The sequence below is a fragment of the Hemiscyllium ocellatum genome, unplaced genomic scaffold, assembly GCF_020745735.1.
Source record: "Hemiscyllium ocellatum isolate sHemOce1 unplaced genomic scaffold, sHemOce1.pat.X.cur. scaffold_480_pat_ctg1, whole genome shotgun sequence".
Taxonomy (NCBI): Eukaryota; Metazoa; Chordata; class Chondrichthyes; order Orectolobiformes; family Hemiscylliidae; genus Hemiscyllium; species Hemiscyllium ocellatum.
In genome coordinates this window covers 48,979-72,788 of record NW_026869078.1, presented here as the reverse complement: position 1 = coordinate 72,788, position 23,810 = coordinate 48,979, and the positions used below count along the sequence as shown (strand labels likewise).

The 23,810-nt window shown below is 45.8% G+C and overlaps 1 long non-coding RNA gene across 1 annotated transcript; it reads right to left on the bottom strand.

Moving 5' to 3' along the window:
* Positions 1 to 7,797: 7,797 nt before the first annotated feature.
* On the bottom strand, positions 7,798 to 22,941 carry LOC132813811 (uncharacterized). The gene is made up of 3 exons (XR_009644174.1): positions 22,870 to 22,941; positions 11,685 to 11,793; positions 7,798 to 7,853 (listed from the first exon to the last, which is right to left on the bottom strand). It is a non-coding gene; the product is annotated as an uncharacterized LOC132813811 (long non-coding RNA).
* Positions 22,942 to 23,810: the final 869 nt, after the last annotated feature.

The window sequence follows — 23,810 nt, the reverse complement described above, 5'->3', positions numbered from 1 at the left end:
TGTTCATGATGACACTGTTGGGAGTATTGATGTTGTGGTTGGTAATCACATTGACTGGGCTGGAGTTGACACAATTTACATTGTCATTTTCTGAACTTCAGGGTGTCTCTCTAGGCAGTAAGTCTCCACAAACAGCAATGTGACAATAAGCAATGATCATCTGTTTTGATTTAAATTATCATCGTAGCACTGCTGCTTCATAGCACCATGTAGAGCCTTGGAGTCCACCATTGGTCAATGTGGAGTTCCACATTCTCTCCATGATAGTGTGGGTCCCCTGCAGGTGCTCTGGTTTCCCCCACAGTCCAAAGATGTGCAGGTTAGGGGGAGCAGTTGTGCTAAATTGTCCAGTGTCCAGGAATGTGCAGACTAGGTGGATCAGCCATGGGAAATGCAGTGTTACAGAGATGGAGTGCTCTTGACGTGATGTTCTCCAGATGGTAGGTGGAATTTGATGGGCAAATGCTCTCCTTCCACACTGTTGGGATTCTCTTCCATGATTGAAAGTAAAGGCTACACAGCAGGGTGACTTTGGAGAAGGAGCATGTGGTGTGTATCAATGCTCTCGGTGCCTTTAGATAGAGGTGGGCACCACAAGGGATACAGTGCTTTATTTCCGTCACTGTCCCCTCACTCATTAACTCGACTTTGATTTAGTCCCTTCTCACTCTGTTACTTGTAATGGCTTGCTTTGCGCGTAATGGGCTTTTTTAAAAATAAATATACAATTGGTTACATGGTGTGTTCCTGCTGGTGATTATACATTAACAAAAAGCAAAATAAAGGAATAATCCATTCTGGTGGTGGGAAGGTTGCTCAGCTGTGTGAGATAACACTTCTAGGTTGGAGAAATGGGGAAAAAAGAACGCCTCACAGCTCACAGAATGAGAACTGAAAAGCAGTTGCCTGGAGTTTGAGTAGCTGGAAAGTGATGCTGTCCGGGAATAGACAGGATTTTGTTCTAATAACTGTTATATTCAGATAGCTTCTTTTCTTTTAGTTTTATATATTGTGAAATAAACTTTTACTTTTTTAAAAAAAAACAAATTCACAAACTATGCATTGAAGACACCTGTTAGATAAAATCGATCAAACCTTCCCTCACTGAAACCGGATGTGGAAGTGCAATCTCCTGGAGAATCCCTGCCCACTCCTTCCTACCCGGGCTCCATGGCTATATACATACCTGAGAGATAGCAGCAGGAGGAGACCATTCAGTCTTTCAATCCTGCTCCACCATTCAATGGGAAACAGCTGACCATCCAGCTCAGTCTCCTGTTCCATGCATCTCGTGGTGTTATTCACTTCTAGAACAGTACCCACTCAGTTTCCTCTGCTCTAAATATAAAATCCTCACTTGTCCAACCTCTCCCTATAACTCAGACCCTTGAGCTCTGACAACATCCTTGTAAATTGTTCTGCACTTTTTACAGTTTAATAACTGAAACCTACACTGCATTCATCATATTTCCAGTGTTTCCCCACGGCGCTGGAACCGACGTGACAACACCAATGGATTACAATCCATGATCGAGAATGAACTCCTTTACAACAATCCCGTTTGCATAGTATTTCCCATGGTGCAGGTATGCTTGTGTCTTTCTGGTTTTCTGGTTAATTAAAGATTTGTCCTTCTACAAAGCAAAGCTGTGGCTTAATTGTTCCTGGGAGATGTGCCATGATTTTTCAGACTTCCAAAAACAAATGAACTCTTTCTCCACAGTCACCACGCTAACATGGACTTGGCTGTACCTCAGTATTTTTTCCAGTCACACTGAGATTTGGAATATTCGCCCACGGACAGAATACACACCTTTCCTTCCACATGAAAAGGCCAATGAATATTCAGATTGGCACGGCTCAAGTAACCATCAGGTCTGAACATGAAGTTCAATTTGAATTTCTCATCCACAAATCCACCCTTTCAGTACCCTACAACTGAGAAAACAACTCACCATATTAATACAGGATGGATCTTTATAAGACAATTATAGTATTAAATTGTAGTTTCATGTTTCCCAAAGTTTTAACTCTCAATCTAACAATTTCTTTCTTCTGTGAACTGAAATCCAAACCAACCTCCTCACTCCTTTCCTCCACACCCAGTTCTCTCAGTCTCTGTCCTCTCTTTGAATTCAGTTTCCTAGCTCTTGTCTGCGGACTAAGAACCAAACCAATGAGTCTGATTCTGAGTCCACCGGGGGGGGGGGGTGAGGGGAGTTGTTGGTGAATCCTCTGATGACAACCACCCTGCATACACTGCTTCCTGCACACTCTGGCCAAAACCCGTCTTACTAAAATGAACCAAATTAGAACTCAAATTGCAGGTCCATCCTTGACATTTTCCATAAAAACCCTGAATCTTCACAAAAGAGTTCTGATAACTCTCTGCAAAATGCTGCCCCACTGATAGTCTGATCACATGTCAGGGTACCAGGAAATAGGCCATTCCCCTGGGTCCTGCTCCCAGAGGGAGGAAGATGCCAATAACAGATTAATCCCTCACAACCACAGCCTCCTTCCCAGGCACTGTGCATACTCCCACAATAGGCCAGCACTGTGCCCATACACTGGTCTCCCCTCCTACAGCACGTGCTCCCAATCATACAGGAGTCCGGGAGACTGACAGCAGCTGCTGCCCAATATATCAGAATCCCTACAGTATGGAAACAGGCCCTTCGGCCAAACAAGTCCATACCGACCCTCCAAACAGTAACTTGCACAGACCCATTCCCCTACCCTATATTTACCCCTGACTAATGTAACTAATACTATGGACAATTTAGAATGGCCAATTCACCTGTCCTGCCCATCTTTGGATTGTGGGAGGAAACTGGAACACCCGGAGGAAACCCGCTCAGACATGGGGAGAATGCACAAACTCTGGGTTTGGCTGGAATCAAAACCGGGTACCTGGTGCTGTGAGGCAGCAGTGCTAATCATTGAGCCGTCTCTATGGGCTGGAGAACTGGGGTAATGGATTGTAAACAATGAATGAATGTGGAGGACACTGGGGGATGGACAGGTCAGTGAGCGACAGGAGCAGTGCAGCAGCAGGAGGGAATCCTGGACAAACTGAGCAATGGGAGAGTCTGACAGGAGAGAAACTACAGGAAGGTTCTGTTTAGAGGCTGAGGCAGGGACAGCTGGGAAACAGTATGGCCTGGTGGCTTGGGCAGGTTTTCTAATCATCCTCTTCAAAGATGCTGTTCCTCAACGCTGAGCCTGACCCTCCTGGTCCAGAGGTAAGGACACTGCCACCATTTCCTGGTGGGCAAGGGATACGGGGACTGCCTTTCAAAAGGTTTCAAAAACCGGTGTTGGTAACATTAACAAGACTCAATACACAGTCACTGACAAAATGCTGGTGTACATGAACTTCATCCAGAATATTAACACCTATAACTGGGTAACGCAGACCCCGATGTACAGAGTTAAATCCTGGATATTAATAACAGATATGTGCATGGGAAATCATGTCTCATGAATCTGACTCAGTTTTTTTGAACAAATAACAAAGAGGATTGCTGAGGTCAGAGCATGGACATGATCTATATGGACTTCAGTAAGGCGTTCCTCATGGGAGACTGGTCAGCAAGGTTAGATCGTACGGAGTACAGAACTGGCCCGAAGGTAGAAGGCAGAGGGTACTTTTCAGGCTGGAGGCCTGTGACCAGTGGAGTGTCACAAGGATCGGTGCTGGATCCACGTTTCGTCATTTATATCCATGATTTGGATGTGAACATAAGAGATCTTATAAATAAGTTTGCGGATGACACCAAAATGGGAGGTGTGGTAGACAGGGAAAAAGATCAGAGTACAAGGGGATCTGGATCAGATGGGTGATGGGCTGAGGAGTTCAGTTTAGAAAAATGCGAACTGCTGCATTTTGGAAAAGCAAAGTTTAGCAGGACGTATACAGTTAATATAAGTTCCAGGGGAGTGCTGCTTAACAAAGTGTCCTTGGAGTGCAGCTTCATAGTTCCTTAACAGTAGAATAGCAAGGAAATTAGGATAGTGAAGGTGGCAGTTGGTCTGCTTGTCTTTATCGGTCAGAGTGTTTAGTATAGGGGTTGGGAGGTCATATTGCGGCTGTACAGGACATTGATTCGGCAACTTTTGTAATATTCCATGCAATTCTGGTCTCCTTCCTGTCAGATGGATGTTCTCAAAATTGAAAGGGGTCAGAAAAGAATTATAGGATGTTGCCAGGGTTGGATAGGCTGTTTTCCCTGGACCGTCAGAGGCTGAACGGTGACCTGAAGGAGACTTTTAAAATCAGGCCGGGCATGGATAGGGTAAATAGACAAGATATTTTCCCTGCCGGGGGTGGCGGGGGGGGGGGGGGGGGGGGGGGGGGGGGGGGGGAAGGGAGTACAGAACTAGGGGACTGGGAGGGGAGGGTACACAGAGAGGGTGGGTGGATCGAGAGGGTTGGGACAGAAATGGGTGGGGACAGAGAGGGGAGGCACAGAAATGGATGGGGCCAGAAAACAGGATTAGAGAGGAGGGGAACAGACTGGGGGGCGGGGGGGGACAGAGGGGGCGACCGACAAAGAGTGGGAACAGACTGAGGGCGGGGGGGGGCAACCGACAGAGGGGGGAAAAGAGACGGGTGTGCGACCAACAAGGGGGCGACTGACAGAGGGTGTGACAGATTGTGGGACAGATCAAAGGGGGGGGGATGCACGACCGACGATGTGGGGGGGCTGACAAAGGACTGACCGACAAAGGAGGGGGGGGTAAAAGAGAGTGGGGGGAGACGGGGGGGAACACAGAGGGGGAAGATGGAGAGTTATTTTATAGATCTACAACTCAACCCTGTTTGTGTTTTCTCCTCCTCACCTTACTTCCCTCTGAAGGGCTCAGAACAACTGCATAGTTCCTGGAAAGTGGGGTTTCAGGGAGATCAGGTGCTGAATGTGGCATTTGGGACACTGACCTTTAATGGAATGCGCTGGTCAATAAATGGACTCTGGTTCGACTCCACTGTCTGTGTGGTGTTTGCACATTCTCCCTGTGTGTCTGCGTGGGCTTCCTCTGGGTGCTCTCAATTTCCTCCCACAAATCCAAAGCCATGCAGGTTAGCTGGATTAGCTTTGGGTAATGATAGGTTACTGAGTTAGGGTGGAATGCTGTTCCGATGGTTGGTATGGTCTCATGGGCCGAAAGGCCTGCTTCCACACTGTGGGGATTCTGTCACTGAGTACAGGGATTAGGAGGTCACGTTGTGGCTGAGTAGGGCATTGGTGAGGCCAGTATTAGAATACTGCATTCAATTGTAGTCTCCCTGATTTCAGAAAGATGTTACCAGTATAGGACTCAACCTCTTAATAGCAATTCCTGGGAAGTGTTGACAGACAAACAGAACGTGCAGTGTGGGTTGATAGTTCCTTGAAAGTGTGGTTGAAGGGAGACAGGTCGGTGAAGGTGGTGTGCGGTATGCCAGCTGTTATTGGGCAGTGCATTGAGGATAGGAGTTGGGAGATCGGGTTTCAGTTGTACAGTTTATTGGCTCGGCCACTTTTGGAATCCCCAGACTGCTTTCAATTCCAGTCTCCCTGTTACAGGAAAGATGTTGGGAAACTTGCACGAGTTCAGAAAAGTTTACTAGGGTGTTGCCAGTATTGGAACATTTGAACCATAGGGAGAGGCTGAATAGGCTGAGGCTATTTCCCTGCAGCACTGGACACTTTAGGTGGCTTTATCGAACTTTATAAAATTATGAGGAGCAATGATAGGGTGACTAGTCATGGTTTATATTTTTCCCCCAGAGTCGGGGAGACCAAACAAATGTGAATCTTTTTTTCAAGGTGGAAATGACAAATTCTAGAGGAGAGATGGCAAGTTTAAATGATATGAAAACCGAACCAACTGAAGATGCTGTAAACCAGGAAGAGAAACAGAAGTTTCTGGAAAAGCTCAGCAGGTCTAGCAGCAGGTGTGAAAAGAAATTAGAGTTAACGTATCTGAGGAAGGGTGACCAGACCCGAAACTTTAACTGAGTTTTCTTCACAGATGCTGCATGACCTGCTGAGCATTTCAACATCAGTGGAAGTTTAAAGGGAGTGGTTTGGAGTATATACCTGAGAGGAACTTTATGAAGTTTATAAATTGAAGTGAGACCACATCTGGGAGTAATGACAGAAGTTTTGGTCCCTTTATTTAAGGAAATACATTTCATCAGAGGCATTTCACAGAAACCTGACTGGGATGAACCCTGGTTTGCAGGGATTATCTTTTAAGAAAAGGCTGAAGTAGTTGGGACTCCACTCACTGGATTTGGGAAGAATGAGAGGTGATCTCATTGTAACATGTAGAATTCTTAAGGAATTTGACAGGGTAAATACTGAGAGGATGTTTCCCATCATGAGGGAGTCTGGAACCAGATTTTGGGTCAGTCACGGAATCATGGATTCTGTTTTAGATTCGTCAAGTTTAAGGCAACACCGACACAGGTAAGGGGTTTCAGTAGCAATGGAGCTGGGGTGAGGTGGAGACAAGCAACATTTTAGAGATTGGAATTCCTGGCGTTTGTGATTGTGTAGATGTCTGATCAGAAGGTCAACTTGGGGTTACAGACATGACAGCAATATTGTGAAGAGTATGGTTCTATCTCAGATAGTTCCCAGGGAGAGGAAGGGGGTTAGCAGTAAGGGAAAGGAATTTGTAATAGCAACTGAAGGCAATGAGTTTAACCACTACAATGTTTCATTGGGGGAAACTGCAGCCAATCGCGTAGTGGGAGCGTGATGAGCAGTTTGATAACTGAGTAATGGAGAGGGATGATGGGGAAGGAGAGCTGGGCATTGTCAGTGTACATGTGAAACCTAACACGGTGCTTTTGGACGATGTCACCTCCTGGCAGTATGTAGGTGAGAAACAGGAGGGACCAAGGAGAGATCCTGGAGGGACACCAAATACAAGGAATTCAGAAAGAAAAGGGAGAGTGGAGATGGAGGAGGTGTTTGCAACAACGGTGAGGTCAAATATTAGTTTGTAGCAGAATGGGAGAGAAGGACATAACCAGATAAGACAGACAGATAGAACAAGGAACAATATCTGTGACTTAGTGAGGGGGAGTGATGAGGAGGAGGCACAGTCTAACACCAAAAACACTATTTCTACATTAGTGACGTCACCCAACTCCACCCTAGTCTCAGCTCATTTACTGAAACACTCGTCCATCCCTGTGTTATCTCCAGACTTCGTTATCAAACACACTCTTTGCCAACCTCCCACATTCAACTTACATGCAATCTCAAGAGTATCTAAAACCCTACTGTCCAAGTGCTCACTTGTACCAAAATTTGTTGATCCATCAACAAGCAACAATTTAAAATTCTCACCCTTGATGTAATTCCTGGCTGTGAACATCCCTGTCTCCCTGCACCACACAACCTGTGAGACCCCGACAACTCATTTTCTTTCAGATTCCCAACGATGTGTTTATTCATTGCTTCACCTGTCTGGCTGTTTCTCCTGTTGCCAAGGCAACACTGCCTGGAATTCCCACCCTAACCCTCTCAGACCTGCTTTCCTCCTTTAAGGTATTCCTGAAAACATGTTTATTTGGCAGTTCTTTTGATCACCTGACCTAATATCCCCATCTGTGGCCTTATGTCAGAAGCTCTTAATAGTATTTCTGTGGAATTATAAACTTAAAAAAAAACAAACTGTTGTTGATTTGCACATACATTGTCAACTCTTCACTGTCGCTGAGTGAATAATCTATAACAGCTCTTACCCAACCACATTGTGGGAGCACCTTCACCACATGAACTGCAGCTGTACAGGAAGTCAAACATCACCTTCTCCCCAGGCAATGGGGCTTTGGCATTAATCACTGGGATCTGTGGAGGGAGAAACAGTTGATATTTCAGGGAGTGTAAAATGCATTATAGGGAGGGAAAATGGTGCAGCATTTGGGATTTTCAAATTTGTGTTTTACAATGTGCACTACGTTCTGTAAAACCTCTCATGCCATACCGTGAAAATTTCCTTCTCTTTCTGGTCTATGTCTTTCCTTCCCCCTGCCCTGCACCTTCACACATTTCCAATGCCTTGGTCACAACAACACTGTGCTGCCAGTGAAGTTTATCACGTGGTTGAGTATTGTCCCGCCCCTCATTCACTCCGATTGGTTGAAGCAACAACTAGCACCTCTAGCCCCCGTTCCCCCATTAACATCAACAATCCGAGGCCCATTGTGGGCTGGAGCATGCTCAGTGCTTCCTGCTTTTGCTGCTGTTCATCAGGTATGAGAGAGAGAGGGCTCATCCCTGTTTCTCCTGATGTCAGACAATAACAACAACTACCTGCATTGTATGGAGCCTTTCACATTGACAAATCTCCTAAAATTCTTCACGGATGATGGAAACGTTGATTAAAGAGAACGATTTTTAGATACATCTTTAAGGTGGACAGAGGGGGTTAGGGAGAATATTCCAAAGGTTTGTGTACTCGGCAGCTCCAATTGTGGAGTGATATAGGTGGGCAACAGCTTACAATGGAGACAGTTAGGGGCTAACCATAGGTTAAGAACCCCATGTCGAAGCCCCCTACCCCACACACCAGACCTTGTTCTCACAGCCTGTCATTACACACTACCTATGGTTAGCCACTAACTGTCTCCACTAATAGCTAGTCACCCTCCCCCAGCCACATTATTATCCACTCCTTTATCCAACTGTTCTTCTCACTCTATCCCCACCTATCCTTTACTCCTTATATCCTCTCCCCACACTATCTTCTGCAAATAAACTGACTTTTTTTCCTCAGTAACATCTGTTCTGTGGAAAGGACACCGGATCTTAAACTTTAACTCTGATTTCTCTTCACAGATGCTGCCAGACCTGCTGAGATTTTCCAGACCCTCCGGGTTGTTGTTTCTGTTTTACATCTTCCGCAGTTCTTTTGGTTTTAATTTACCGGAAGTTTGTAATTCAGGTCCAACAGCCTCTGTCCCAGTCCCTGCTGTCTCTCCCACCCCCACCCAGTGACACTGCACCTGCACAGCTCATGGACAGGTGTCGGCTTGCTGACCACACCCCTGATTCACTCCCATTGGCTGCAGGGGAACACAGACTCTCCTCCATCATTCACAGTGAAGAGGGCAGTATCACAGAGCACAGGGGCTGGGGGCTATTCAGCCCATTGGGGCTGTACTCTCTCTCTCTGGAGATGCTGCAAATCTGTCCCAAGTCCCCTCCCATGAGCCCATAGCCTCCCAAATCTTTCCTTAAAAAGTAAAATTCCAAGTCTGTTTCAGAATACCTGCTGAATCTGTGTCGTTCAGACTGTTCCAGATGCTCAGAACTTACTGAGTAAAATAGCGTTCACATTTTCACCTTGTATTATTTGCCAATTACTTGAAAATAGTTACTAAAAATTGTGACAGTGTTAACAATTCCTCTCTCTCTCTGTAAATTCAAGACCTTGCAACCAAATCTGCACAAGATCGAAATCACTGCTTCACCTTCTCAGCTCCAAGGATAATTATCTGTGCTTCAGCTAGCTCTGCACAAAAGAGAGGAATGCATCTTAAATTATCAACATCAAAGAAACAGACCTTCGGTCCAATTCGTCCTTGCCAACGAGGAATCCTAAACTAATGGATTCCCATTTACCATCTATTGGCCTGTATCCATCAAATCCCTTCCGATTCGTGTATCCAATTGGAAGCCTTTTAAATGTTGGGATTTTATCAGCCTCCACTACTTCATCTGGTAGCCCCTCCCATACACACACCACACTCAGCTTGAAAACGTTGCCACTTAGATCCCTTTTAAATCTTTGCCCTCTAAACTTAAACCCATGTGCTCTAGTTTTGGACCCACCTAACCTGAGGAAATAGGACGCCAGCTGCTCACCTTATCCACGCCCCTCGTGATTTTATAAGTCTCCATGGAGACACCTCTCAGTCTTTGACTCACCTGAGAAAATAGCCCCAGCCTATTCAGCCTCTCCCTGTAGCCCAAATCCTCCAATCCTGGCAACGTTTTTGTAAATCTTGTCCAAACCTTTTCAAGTTTCACAACATCCTTCCGAGAACAGGGAAATTCAAACTGAAAACAGAATTCCAGAAGTGGCTTAACCAACATCCTGTCCAGCCACAATATGGCGTCCCAGTTTCTGTATTCAATGCATTGACCAATAACGGAGAGCGTTAATGGAGTCCCATTTGCCAGCGGTTCACCCTTATCCCTCTAAATCCTCCCTCTTCATGTACCAAATCAGATGCCTGATTCCAAGAACAGGGAGATTGGAACTGAAAACAGAATTCCAGAAGAGCTGTAATCAGTGCCCTGTCCAGCCACAATATGACGTCACAACAGCTGCATTCAATGCATTGACCAATAATGGGGAGTGTACCAAATGCTGCATTCACTACCCCGCCTACCTGTGACTCTACTTTCAAGGAACTATGAACCTGCACTCCAAGGTCCCTTTGTTCAGCAACGCCCCTCAGGACTTTACCATTAAGTGTATAAGTCCTGCTCTGATTTGCCTTTTCAAAATACAACAGCTCACATTTATCTAAATTGAACTCCGTCTGCCATTCCTTGCTCCAATGGCCCATCTGATCAAGATCCTGTTGTATTCTGAGCTAACCTTCTTCACTGTCCATGACACCTCCAATTTTGGTGTCTTCTGTAAACCTACTGACCATACCTCATATATTCACATCCAAGTCATTTATGTAAGGGCCCAATATCCATCCTTGCAGCACATTGCTGCTCACAGACCTCCGGTCCGCAAAGCAACCCTCCATCATCCTCTGTCTCCTACTTTCAAGATAGTTTTGTAATGGCTTGCTCTCTCTGCATTCCATGTTATCTAACCCTGCTAACCAGTCTGCTTTGTGGAACATTGTTGAATGTCCATATCAACAGCATTCACCGCCTTCCTTATTCAATTTTTTCGTCACTTCAAAATACTCACTCAAGTTAGTGAGACCCAATTGTGCATGTACAAAGCCACATTGACTCTACCTGATCATTTCTGTCCCGCTGCGCCTTCCTTGTTCAGTCCACACCCTCCCACCAACCCACGCTCCACACACTTGACCCTCCCTTACCACCACGGGAGATGTAAAACATGCGGCCACACCTCCCTCTGACCTCTGTCCAAGACCCCAAAATGATCTTTTCACATTAGGCAGAGATTTGCCTGCACATCCCAAAACCTCATCTTCTGAATATGGGAAATTTAACATGGTTCATCCAACTAAACTACACATCTTTGGACTGTGGGAGCAAACTGGAACACCCGAAGGAAATCCTCACAGACACTGGGGAGAATGTGTCAACTCCAACACAGACAGTTGCCCGAGGCTGGAATCAAACCCAGGTCCCCGGTGCTGAGGAAGCAGCACAAACCACTGAGCCACAATACTGTGGGATCTTTGATGCTGATGAGCTGCCCCACTAATACCTCAGTCACTCACCCTGCCTTGTTTCCTAAGAGGCAGTGATGATGGGGTGAAATCAGACAGTTAATTCAGAGACCCAGATAACGTTCTGGGGACAAGGGTTTGAATCCCATCACGGCAGATTTTGGAACGTGAATTCAATAAATATCTGGAAAAAATAATCTAGTGATGACAGGAATCCATTGTCAATTGTTGGAAAAACCAATGTGGCTCACTCATGACCTTTAGGGAAGGAAAATGCCATCCTTACCTGGTCTGGTCTGCATGGGACTCCAGACCTATAGCAACGCAGTTGACTCTTAACTGCCCTCTGGGTAAACGCAGCAATAAATGCTGGCCGAGCCAGTGACAGCCTCATCCTGTGAATGAATAAAGAAAACAGGTCAGGTTTTGTTCCTTTTCTCGTCGGTACATCCTACAAACTCAATCAGAAACGTTCTCGTACACACTGAACAAATACCTTTCCATCCAAGCCCTTAACACTACAGCACTCCGAGGCCATGTTGGTAAAGTTAAAACCACTTATCATTGCATCCATATTATTCTTACAGATAACCGAGGTCTCCTGGTAAAATTGTATCTCAATTCCCTGCTGACTATTGGGAGAGGGTCTATAACACAATTCCAGTAAGATGGTCATCCCTTTCTTATTTCTCAGTACCAACCAAATAACTTGCCTGGATGTACTCCCAGGAATATCCTTCCGAAGCCCAGCTATAATGTTATCCCTAATCAAAAACACCTCTCCCACTGCGCTGTTGGTCCCTTTCTATCCTTACTATAGCATCTATACCCTGGAACATTAATCTGCTAGTCCTATCCATCCCTGAGTGATGCCTCTGTAATTGCTGTAATATCCCAGTCACATGTTCAAAACCATACCCTGAGCCCACCTGCCTGACCTGTCAGGTCTCTTGCACTGAAATAAATGCAGTGTAACTGGTCCGTCCCACCTCATTCTGTGACTTGCTCTTGCCTGCCTTGACAGTCTGACCGGTGAACAGTACCAGCCTCAGACTCACCTCTTTTCTCACTATCTCTTTAGGTTTACCCCGACTCCCTCACTGGTTTAATGCCTCCCGAGTGGCACTAGCAAATCTCCCTGCTCATCAGGACCCCATGCTTTCCCCTTCCTATGCCATTGGTACCAATGTACAATGTCCTCCCACTGGTTATTCTCCCTTTTGAGAATATTCTGCTCCCTCTGTGAGACACTGGCACCAGGGCAGCACCACCCCATTCTGATGTCTCACTGTCAGCTGCAGAAATGGCAGACTGTGCCCCTGACTAGAGAGTCCCCCATCACTATCGATCGTGTGGAAATGGATATACCTCACATTATGTTAGAAGCCAGTCTCAGTACCAGTAACTTGGCTGTCAGTGCTGCATTCCCCTGAAAGTCTATTACCACCTACATTTTTCAAAACCGTGTAATTGTCTGAGATGGGGATAGCCAGTGGAGACTCCTGCAGTACCTACCTACCCCTCCTAGCTTTCCCAGAGGTAACCCATCTACCTGACTGTATCTGCAGCATCTTGCAATCCTGAGACGGCCACATATCACACCCCCCGGCTCCTGTCAATTCCTCACTGACTTTAATCACTTCTCCACCAATCCATGCGTTCCAATAGGATTTGCAATCACACTTCCTGCAGACATAATCATCAGGATCATTGAGACTCTCCCTAATCTCCCACATCCGACAGGAACAGCACGCCACTCTACAACAGGCCATCTCTCCGCCTTCACAACCTACAGACCATGACAAAGGCACAGTCTTACTGCTCAAAAAATACTGCCCGAGATTAGCAATGCTTACATTTCATATCTTAAACATTTAATCAAGAGACCCAAAGACATTAAAAAGAAATCCTCACCTTACTCACTACTGTAGATTTAATAAAATAAAACTGACTAAGATTGATATTTAAAGAGACTGAAACTCACTGAGCTGATCCCCGGCTCTGAGTACTTCCAAGGGTGAGGTCTCTCTGAGGGCAGCTGTGAAATGTCACTGTTTCTCTTCTCTGCCCACTCCATTTCCAGAGAGGTTTTTAACTTCACAGCAAGTCAGCTCAGAGAGGTCACTGCTTGGTTTTATTCACTGGGAGTTGCCTTTGCTGCCCAGACCAGTATTTATTGGCCACCTTCACTTGTCTTGGAGAAAGTGGTGGTTAACCGCCTCCCTGAAATGCTGCAGTCCATGTACACCACAGTGATGTTTGGACAACAGTCCCCCTCTGGCCCCACAACCCTCCCTGTCTCCGTAATCCCCCTCCGCCTTCAGAAATTACATGTCCGTGGCATCAGATTTTTATTTAGATTCATTTTTGTTTAATAAACACCCCTCCCCCCAAAAAAGTGAAATATTTCACTCCCAAACAAATTTCTGTTGATTAACCTTTTGGAGAGGCCGACACATGGACGTTGCACATTGTTCACGTAGAATGATGGAACTTGCTTTAAACATTGCTAAAAAGGGGAGGCAATGGCTTAATGGTATTCCTGCCAGATGAGTGACATGTGCAATGTTCCGAGGATTAGGGTTAGAATCCCAACATGGCTGTGCGGACATCAGAATCCAATACAATCTAGAGTGAAAAGGCAAAGGATGACCATGAAACTATTGCCGATTGTTAGAAAACCCATCTGGTTCACTCATGTCCTGTAGGGAAGGAAACGGTCATCCTCACCTGGTCTGGCCTACATGTGACTCCAGACCCACAGCAATGTGGGTAACTCTCAACTGCCCTCAGGAAAAATACATTAAACACTGTTAACAAATACTCCGCAGGAATCATTGAAAAACTGTCTGTTCCCTGAACTAAAACTGAGTTTCAGCTTCACCTTCTCCCTGTCTCCCCTCTCCCTGTTTACACCCAACTCCAAAACACACTCATTGAGCCAAGCAGCCCTCACAGTGCAGCCCTGTCATTTTCATTGCCTGCTCATACCTACACTGCCCTCAGCCTCCTGTACTGTTCCAATGTATCTCAATGGGAGCTCAGGGACTGCATCTCATCTTTCAATGCAGCCCTTTGTAACCCCAGAGTCAACATGGACCTCAGCAGTTTCTGAATGAACAGACCGTTGTCAGAATCTAGAACATTCCACCTGAAAAGGTACTGGAATTCGAGTCCAAAAGGACTTTTGATGGGAAGTTTGCAGTTAATTGAAAATATGAAGTTTACAGGTTAACATCATGAAGTGAGTGATTGTAAGATCTCTCAGATTTAGACCCAAAGAGACCAGGTGTAATTTGGATAAATCTGTGCTCCCTCTCAGGCCAATAGCTCCTTCCTCAGCTGCAGGGCCCACAACATAGCGCACACCCAAAGGGTGATCCAACCACGAATTTGTACATCTTCCTGCTTAACAAAAATATTGGAGATATTTTCCACAAACCTTTCTCCTTCCACATTTAGACGTCAATGATATTCAGATCCTGATGACTCCATTGACTGTAAAAACTTACTTTTGAGATCCCAGCCTCAATTATTCTGATTTAATATCCTATGAAATGAATTCTCAAAACAAAACTCAGAGCCAGTGCAGGAAGAATACAAGACATATTTTTTTCTTGGTATGTGACTGATGTGTAAATGCCTCTCTTCAAATCGTACACCACCCTCCCCCCCCCCCCCCCCCGATCCTAGGAAGAGGACATGTCCATGCCCCTCACTGTACCTTGCCCCCAATAAAGATGGCGGCCATATCCCAGGACCTGTCACTGCCTGAGGGCCGCAGCCATTTTCCCATCTGCTGCAAACACGGGAAAGAGTTTCTAATTCAGATTAATGATCTGCACAGAGTGTAATTAATACTTCCCAACCTAAAGTGACTCATTGTCTCCGTCTCCGAGGCCACTCTCCCCTTCCCTGTTTGTGTCACCCACATTCACCAACAGCCGAGTCACGTGACACTGCACAGGCGGAGTTACTGGTGACGTGTCATCCCACTGGTCACGCCCCTCATTCACTCCCATTGTTTGGATGACCAGCTGGTTCCACTTTGTCCACCAGTCCCACCACCTTTTCCTATTGGTCCGAAGCTGCCATCAATCAGCTGCACCCCATTGTGAGGTCAGTGGTGGGATCCTCCCCCTGTCTGAATCAAACCCGGAAGGTTCCGCGGTTACGTTAGGGTCCGGGTGTCCTTGGAGAAGGAGCACGCGGTGTCCACCAACACCCTGGAGTTGTTCAGGGAGAGGTGGGCGCCGCAGGGAGTGGAGTGCATCATTTCCCCCTCCAACTCTATTTTGATTTAGTCCCTGCCCTCCCCTTCACTGTTTTGATCACACAGCATTGCCCTTTGATGTGAAGGGCACTGCTTGTCACAGGCCACTCGGGTGTTTTCCTACTTTTCCTGGTGGTGGAAATTGAATAAAGATTTGTACACCTTGTCTCTCACTGTGTCTCACACCTGCACAAAAAAAAAATAAAACCTGGGGAAAAAAAAGCACTGCCGCATGGAGGCGGTAGTGTGGGGGAAATTGGAAGAAAAGAAAGGAGATAAAATAAGCACTACCGCAGTTAGGCGGTAGTGTGGGGGTTAATTAAAAAAAAATTAAAAAAAATTTAAAAAATCAAACCCGGAAGGTGGATGGATGGTGTCAATCAGGAACAACAAGCAGGAGGTGCTGGGAAAGCTCAGCAGGTCTGGCAGCATCTGGGAACAGGAATCTGTCCAGTGGCCCTTCCTCAGAACCGATGGGAGCTGGGAAAATTAGAATCCTGACAGAGTGGAAACAGGCCATTCGGCCCTAAAAGTCCACAGCGTATCTCCGAAGAGTATCCCACCCAGACCCATTCCCCTACCCTATTACTGTATATTCCTCCTGAATAATGCACCTCACCTACACATCCCTGAGCATTATGGGAAATTTAGCTTGGCCAATTCAACTAACCTGCAGATCTTTGTACTGCAGGAGATAGGGGTTAAAGAGCAAATAATGGGCAGGTACAGAACCCAGAGAGAGACAGGAACATTTGGAAAGACAAAGGAGTGGATTATGATCTAATTGGGAGAGTGCATAGCTGTTAATGGAGGGGACAGGAATCTGGGTCTGGCAGCATCTCAGTGGAGGTGGCGGAAATGGCAGCTGATGATCTACGTTTTGCTGCAAAAACAGACCCGAGCTTCCAGCTGCCTGCCACTTTAACACACGAGCCTGTTCCCTGGCCAACGTCTGTCTCATGCTTACTGCAGTGTTCCAGTGAGGCCAGAACATACCAAATGGCCCGTATTTCAAGGACTGCAATTTCCCCTCCCATGTGGTCAATACCATCCACTATATCTCCTCCACTTCCTGCACCTCTGCCTTTGAAACCCACACCTCCAACTGCAACAAGGATAGAACACCCCCCTCCCCCCACCAAGTCCTTAACTTCCACCCAGATACAACACATCATCCCCTGCCATTTCCACAACCTACAATCAGACTGCACCACCAGATTCTTAAGGGGTTTGACAGAATAAATACTGATGTGTCTGAGGGTAAATACAGAGGGGGGAGTTTGAAACCAGATTCTGAGTCAGTCACAGAATCAAGGGTTCTGTTTCGGATTCATCAAGTTTAAGGGAACACGGGTAAGGGGTTTCAGTAGCAATGGATCTGGAGTGAGGAGGAGACAAGCAACATTTAAGAGATTGGAATTCCTGGTGTTTGGGATTGTGTAGATGTCTGATCAGAAGGTCAGCTTCACATCAGATATAACTGTAATAATATTGTGAAGAGTGTAGTTCTGCTGCATCGTTCCCAGTGAGAGGGAGAGGCTCAGCAGTAAGGGAAAGGAATTTGTCAGACAATGGGTTTAACCATTACAATGTTTCATTGGAGGAAACTGCACCGAATCGAGTAGTGGGAATGTGGTAAGCAGTTTGATAACTGAGTAACAGTGGAGTAACGGAGAGGGATGACGGGGAGGGAGAGCTGGGCATCGTCAGTGTACATGTGAAACCCAACATGGTGCTTTTGCACAATGGCACCTCCTGGCAGTGTGTACGTGAGATACAGGAGGGGCCAAGGACACCAAATGCAAGGAATTCAGAAAGGAAAGGGAGAGAGTGGAGATGGAGCAGGATTTTGGGAGAGAAGGATAAAACCAGAAAAGACAGAACAAGGAACAATATTGGTGAATCAGTGAGGGGGACTGATGAGAAGGAGGAGGAAAGAGAGTTGGAAAGTCTATAGTTTAGTGAAATTAGGGTAAAGGGTCAAGATGAGTTCTGATAAGGCTTGACAAGAGACTGGATGAAGATGTAAGTTTAGGACAAAAACCAGGAACACCATGTGAGGCAGTTTGGCTCTGTGGGCTAGTGAGAGGGAGGGAAGCAGCAGATTGGATTATCTCAGTCTTAGTGACAGAGAAACGCCATGTGCTCCAAACTCTTCTTGTTGGATGGAGGAGACAGGAGGATGGACAGTGTTTCACAAAGAAACAAAACCTGGGTAAGTGATATTTAAAGTGATTAAACAAACCTAATATATTTAACTTTTATCCAAAATATTAAAACAAATGACTGAAGTCCTGGTTCGAATCCCAACTTGGCAGATGGTGGAATCTGAATTCAAGAAAAAATAACTGGAATTAGGAATTTCCTGATCTCCATGAAACCATTGTCAATGGCAAAAAAAAATCCTGCCAACGCGACAGTGGCCCAGCCAGCTACTCACTGTATTAATCACTGCAAAGTCTCAACAAAGGAATGAAACTGGGTGGACCACTCGGTATCTAACAAGGCACCAGAAAATACAGCCACAGAATCAGCCCTCTGGATGGTGCAACGTCCTCCAGACTAACATCTGGAGTTTGGTGTCAAAATGTGCAGAGCTGTCTCACAGACCAATCAAGGAACAGCCTGACATTCTCATACTCATGAAATCAACCCTTACAGACAATGACCAGACACCACCATCACCATCCCAAGATATTGAGATTGTGGTGATGGAAAAGCACAACAGGTCAGGCAGCATCCGAGGAGCAGGAGAATCGACGTTTCGAGCCTAAGCCCTTCATCAGCCTGACCTGCTGTGCTTTTCCAGCACCACACTCTCGACTCTGATCTCCAGCATCTGCGGTCTTCACTTTCTCCTGAAATCTCTGAATATGTCCTGTCCCACCGGCAGGACAGACCAGGCAGAGGTGGTGGCACAGACAGGGAGGATTTGCCCTCTGAGTACTCAGCATTGACTCCGGACACCAGGAAGTCTCATGGCTCCTGTTGATTACTAGGTACCGTCCTCCATTGGCTGATGAATCACTTCTCTTTCATGTTGAACACCATTTGGAGGAAGCACTGGGGAAGTAAAATGGTGTCAAACGTACTCTGGGTACAGGATTTCAATGTTCACAATCGAGACTAGCTCTGCAACAGAATTACTGACTGAGCCGGTCAGGTCCTAAAGGACACAGCTGTTCAACTGAGTCTGCAATGGGTGGTGAGGGAACCAAGAGGGAAAAAACATACTTGATCTCATTGTTATGAATTGACCAGCTGCAGATACATCTGTCCATGACAGTATCGGACAGGACACATTCCTCTTGGAGACAAAGTCTTGGCTGAAAGTTGAGAAAAACCTCCATTGTGTTGAGTGACACTATCACCGTTCTAAATGGGACAGACTTTGAAGAGATGTAGAATCTCAAACTGGATCTCTGAGGCACTGTGGGACATCAACAGCAGCAGAACTGTACTCCAGCACAATCTGTAATCTCATGGGTTTGTAAATCCTGCTCTCACCCATCACAAAGGACAGGAAAGGAGGGCATGCCAACAGCAGCACCAGGTGTACCTAAAAATGAAGTGCCAACCTGGTGAAGCTACCAAACAGGACCATCTGCATTTCAAACAGCATCAGCACCAAGCCACAGAGCTAAGTGATCCTACATGCAATGGAACAGATCGGAACTCTGCAGTTCTGCTACACCCAGTTGTGAACGGTGATGGACAATTAAATAACTCACTGGAGGAAGCATCACAGATATCCCCACCTTTACTGATGGAGGGGCCTCACACATCCATGCACCAGATACGACAACAGCATTTGCAGCTATCTGTATCCAGAAGTGCAAAGTGGGATGATCCATCTCATCCTTCTGCAGTGGTTTCCAACATCACAGATGCGAGTTTTAAGCCAGTTTGATTCAGTTTGGATAACATCAAGAAATGGCTAAGTAGTGCAAAGGCTACGGGCTCTGGCAATAATACTGACAGAGGAGGTTCCAGACTGAGTCTGTCTGTCATAGAGAGTATGGCTGCCTCATGGAGTTTGAAGCACTGCAATGGGTCCATGCAAGTCATGTTAGTCAAGGATATTATAACGGTGGCTGAGAGTACTTTTGATGAGGACTCTATTACTGAGGTAGTGTGGGCTGAGGTTAGAAACAGGAGAGGAGAGGTCACACTGCTTAGAGTTTTTTTTAATAGGCCTCCACAGAGTTCCAGGGAAGTTGAAGAGAGGATTAGCAAAATTATTCTGGGAAAGTGCAAAAGTACCAGGGTGGGCATTATGGGGGACTTTAGCTTCTGTGCAGAGAGGTAGCGAGTCTGTTTGAGAACGTGGCTGAAGAGCTTATGGGGGACTTTAGCTTCCCCAACATTGACTGGGAATGCTATAACTCTCATACGTTGGGTGATCAATTTTTGTCCAGTGTGTACAGGAGGGTTTCCTGATACAGTATGTCGAAGGCCAACAAGGGGGGAGGCCACATTGGATCTGGTGATTGGTAATGAACCAGGCCAGGTGTTTGATTTAGTTTTAGGTGAGCACTTTGGAGAGAATGACCATAATTCAGATATGTTTAGTTTAGCAATGGAAAGGGACAGGTACATGCCACAGGGCAAGAGTTATCAATGGGGCAAGGACAATTATAATGCAATTACGCAGGAATTGGGATGCATAGAATAGCGTAGCAAACTGCAGGGGATGCAGAGAATGAAAATGTGGAGCTGGTTTAAGGAAGAGATATTGCATATCCTTGATAGGTATGTCCCTGTCAGGCAGGGAGGAAGTGATAAGGTAAGGGATCCGTGGTTTATTACAGAAATTGCATAGCTTGTTAAGAAGAAGAAGGAGGCTTATGTGTTGATGAGACAAGATGGTTCAGATGAGGAGATGGAGAGTTACAGATCAGATAGGGAGGATTTAAAGAGAGTTAAGAAGAGCAAAGAGAGGACACGAGCAGTCTTTAGCAAATAGAATAAAGGAGAATCCTAAAGTTTTCTATAGGTATGTGAGGAATAAAATGATGATTACGGTAGGAACAGGTCCAATCAAAGACAGAATGGGAAGTTGAGTGTGTACCATGTGGAGATCGGAGAGGTGCTAACGAACATTTCGCATTGGTTTTCACTCAGGGAAAGGAGAATATTGTAGAGGAGAAGAATGTGGTATGAGATATTAGACTAGAAAGGATCGAGATTAGTTAGAAACAGGTGTTATCAATTCTAGAAAGAGTGAAAGTAGACATGTCCCCTGGGTTGGATGGGATTTATCCAAGGATTCTCTGGGAAGCTAGGGAGGAGATAGCAGAGCATTTGGCTTTCATATTTGAGTCATCATTGTCTACACGTTTGGTACCAGAGGACTGGAGGATTGCAAATGTTGTGCCTTTGTTCAAGAAGGGCAGTAGAGATGACCCAGGTAATTATACACCAGTGAGCCTGACTTCTGTTGTAGGAAAGGTTTTGGAAAGGATTATAAGAGATAAGATTTATAATCATCTTGCAAACAACAATTTGATTTCAGATAATCAACATGGTTTCGTTAAGGCAGGTCATGTCTCGCAAACCTCATTGAGGTTTTTGAGAAGGTGACCAAGCATGTAGATGAGGGTAGGGAAGTTGACGTGGTATACATGGACTTCAGTAAAGCCTTTGATAAGGTTCCACATAGTAGGCTGTTGGAGAAAATGCAGAGGCATGGAAATGACGGTGATTTAGCAGTTTGGATTAGAAACTGGCTTTCTAAAGGAAGGCAGCGAGTGGTGGTTGATAGAAAATATTCAACTGGAGTCCAGTTACTAGTGGTGTGCTACAAAAATCTGTTTTGGGACCACCACTGTTTCTCATTTTTAGAAATGACTTAGAGGCAAGCATAGGTAGATGGATTAGTAAATTTGCTGATGACACTAAAGTCGGTGGAGTAGTGGACAGTGTGGAAGTGTGTTACAGATTGCAGGGGGACTTGGATAAACTGCAGACTTGGGCTGAGAGGTGGCAAATGTAGTTCAATGCAGCTAAATGTGAGGTGATACACTTTGAGAAGAATAACAGGAAGGCAGAGTACTAGGTCAATGGAAAGATTCTTGGTAGTGTGGATGTGCAGAGGGATGTCGGAGTCCATGTACATAGATCCCTGAAAGTTGCCACCCAGGTGGATAGTACTGTTAAGGTGACATATGGTGTGTTAGGTTTCATTCATAGAGTAATTGAGTTCCAGAGCCGCAATATCATGCTGCAAAGATAAAAAAGCTGGTGCAGCCATACTTGGAATACTGTGTGCAGTTCTGGTGCCCATATTTCGGGAAGGACAGGAGGAATTGGAAATGGTGCAGAGGAGATTAACCAGGATATTGCCTACTCTGGAGGGAAGGTCTTACGAGGAAAGGCTGAGAGACGTGAACCTGTTCTCCTTGGCAAGAAGGCTAAGAGGGGATTTGATAGAGACATACAAGATGATCAGAGGCTTAGATAGGGTAGACAGTGGAAGTCTTTTTCTAGGATGATGATGTCAGTATGCACGAGGGGGCATAACTACAAATGAGGAGTGATAGATTTAAGACAGATGTCAGAGGCAGGTTCTTTACTCAGAGAGGGGCAAGGTTGTGGAATGTACTACCTGCTAATGTAGACAACTCAGCCACATCAGGAAGATTTAAACAATCCTTAGATAAGGACATGGGTGATTTTGGGATAGTGTAGGGGTGAGAATCAGTTCACAGGTCAGCGTGACATCAAGGACTGAAGGGCCTGTTCTGCGCTGTATTGTTCTATGACTATTGTGCTACAAGAGATTTCTGCTGTCTTAAACAGAGTGACAGATCTTGTATGTTGGCTTACAAAATGTCACTGATCGCTACCAAAAATGTACGAGGTCAAGTTAGGGCAATAATAAGTTGCTGCAACAGGAGGGGAGCAGGTAACTCCATACAAAACCCTGCTTCTTCTCACCTATTTTTACCTCCAAAATAGAGGGAAAGCACCTCTGGATCCCACCACAACAATTTGCCCCACAATCCTGGTATCTGGCTGCGCACTAGGTGGAGTGGAATAGTCTGTACTGGGACCCATTGGGGCCCTGAAACACTTGGGAAAGACTAAAATCATCTGAGCACTGAGAACCCCACCACATTGTATGCATTTTCTATTGTTTTTACTCGGTTCCCTTGTTTTTCCGAATGAACCTGTTTAAAGTTGTTATTAGACACACCTGCACCCGCTGTGAATTGAACCCAGGCCTCCCGGTCAAGATTCGGGATATTTTCACCGCATCACAAGACATCGACTCTAACTTCCCTTGTCCCTTAATGTTTCTGGTGCTTAGCTGCTGAGTCACGCCCGAATCAACTCTGCAAATGGGAGGAAGGGGCGGAACTGGAGGACCAAGCAGCGGCCGGTCCTCCAACCAGAGTGAGTGAGGGGCGGGGCCAAAGCATTCTCGGGAGTGAACGCGTCAGGATTGGTCAGAATGCAAACTGTTTTGCAGGATTGATCGTTTTCACTACATAGTGGAGTGTTAAACCTCTGTCATAAATCAATGTGAGATTTTAAGAAATAGTTGTGATGTAAATCTGATAACGTACATATTTTCAATCGATTTGCACAAATTGAGTAAGAAACTTGTTTTCAAACTCAGAACGACTGGTAATTTACATACTTGGCCAGTATGGTTGAGTTGGACCGAACAATCTACTCTCATACTAGCCAACTCTATATCTGTAAGTCGACAGAACTGTTGTTAATGACAAATATATCACCCATGATTCTCTTCAGTTATGAATAATCTGTATAAACTCACCGGAAACCTCAGACGCACGCGCAGTTTGGTTCCTATGTGGCACATGCGCAGTCACACTGATCGGGACAGGGAGAGGGAGAGACACGGAGCTGAATTCTCCGGCAAGTAGCTGCGATCGGCTTCAGAGAGCGGCGCTCAGAGCCGGGGTGTGGGAGCCTCGCTGGGAGAAAGGAGCGGACAGAATTCACAAATCTCGGATAGAAGTTAAAAAAAACCAAAAAGCCCCTCCAGGCCCGGGGAAGGAGGTGGCGGTCTCTGATCGGGGAAGCGGCTCAGGGTCACGGCCGCCATTTGTTTGAGGGAAGAGGGAGCGCTCTGGGCCGCCATGTTGTGAAGGTCAAGGTGCAGGAGGG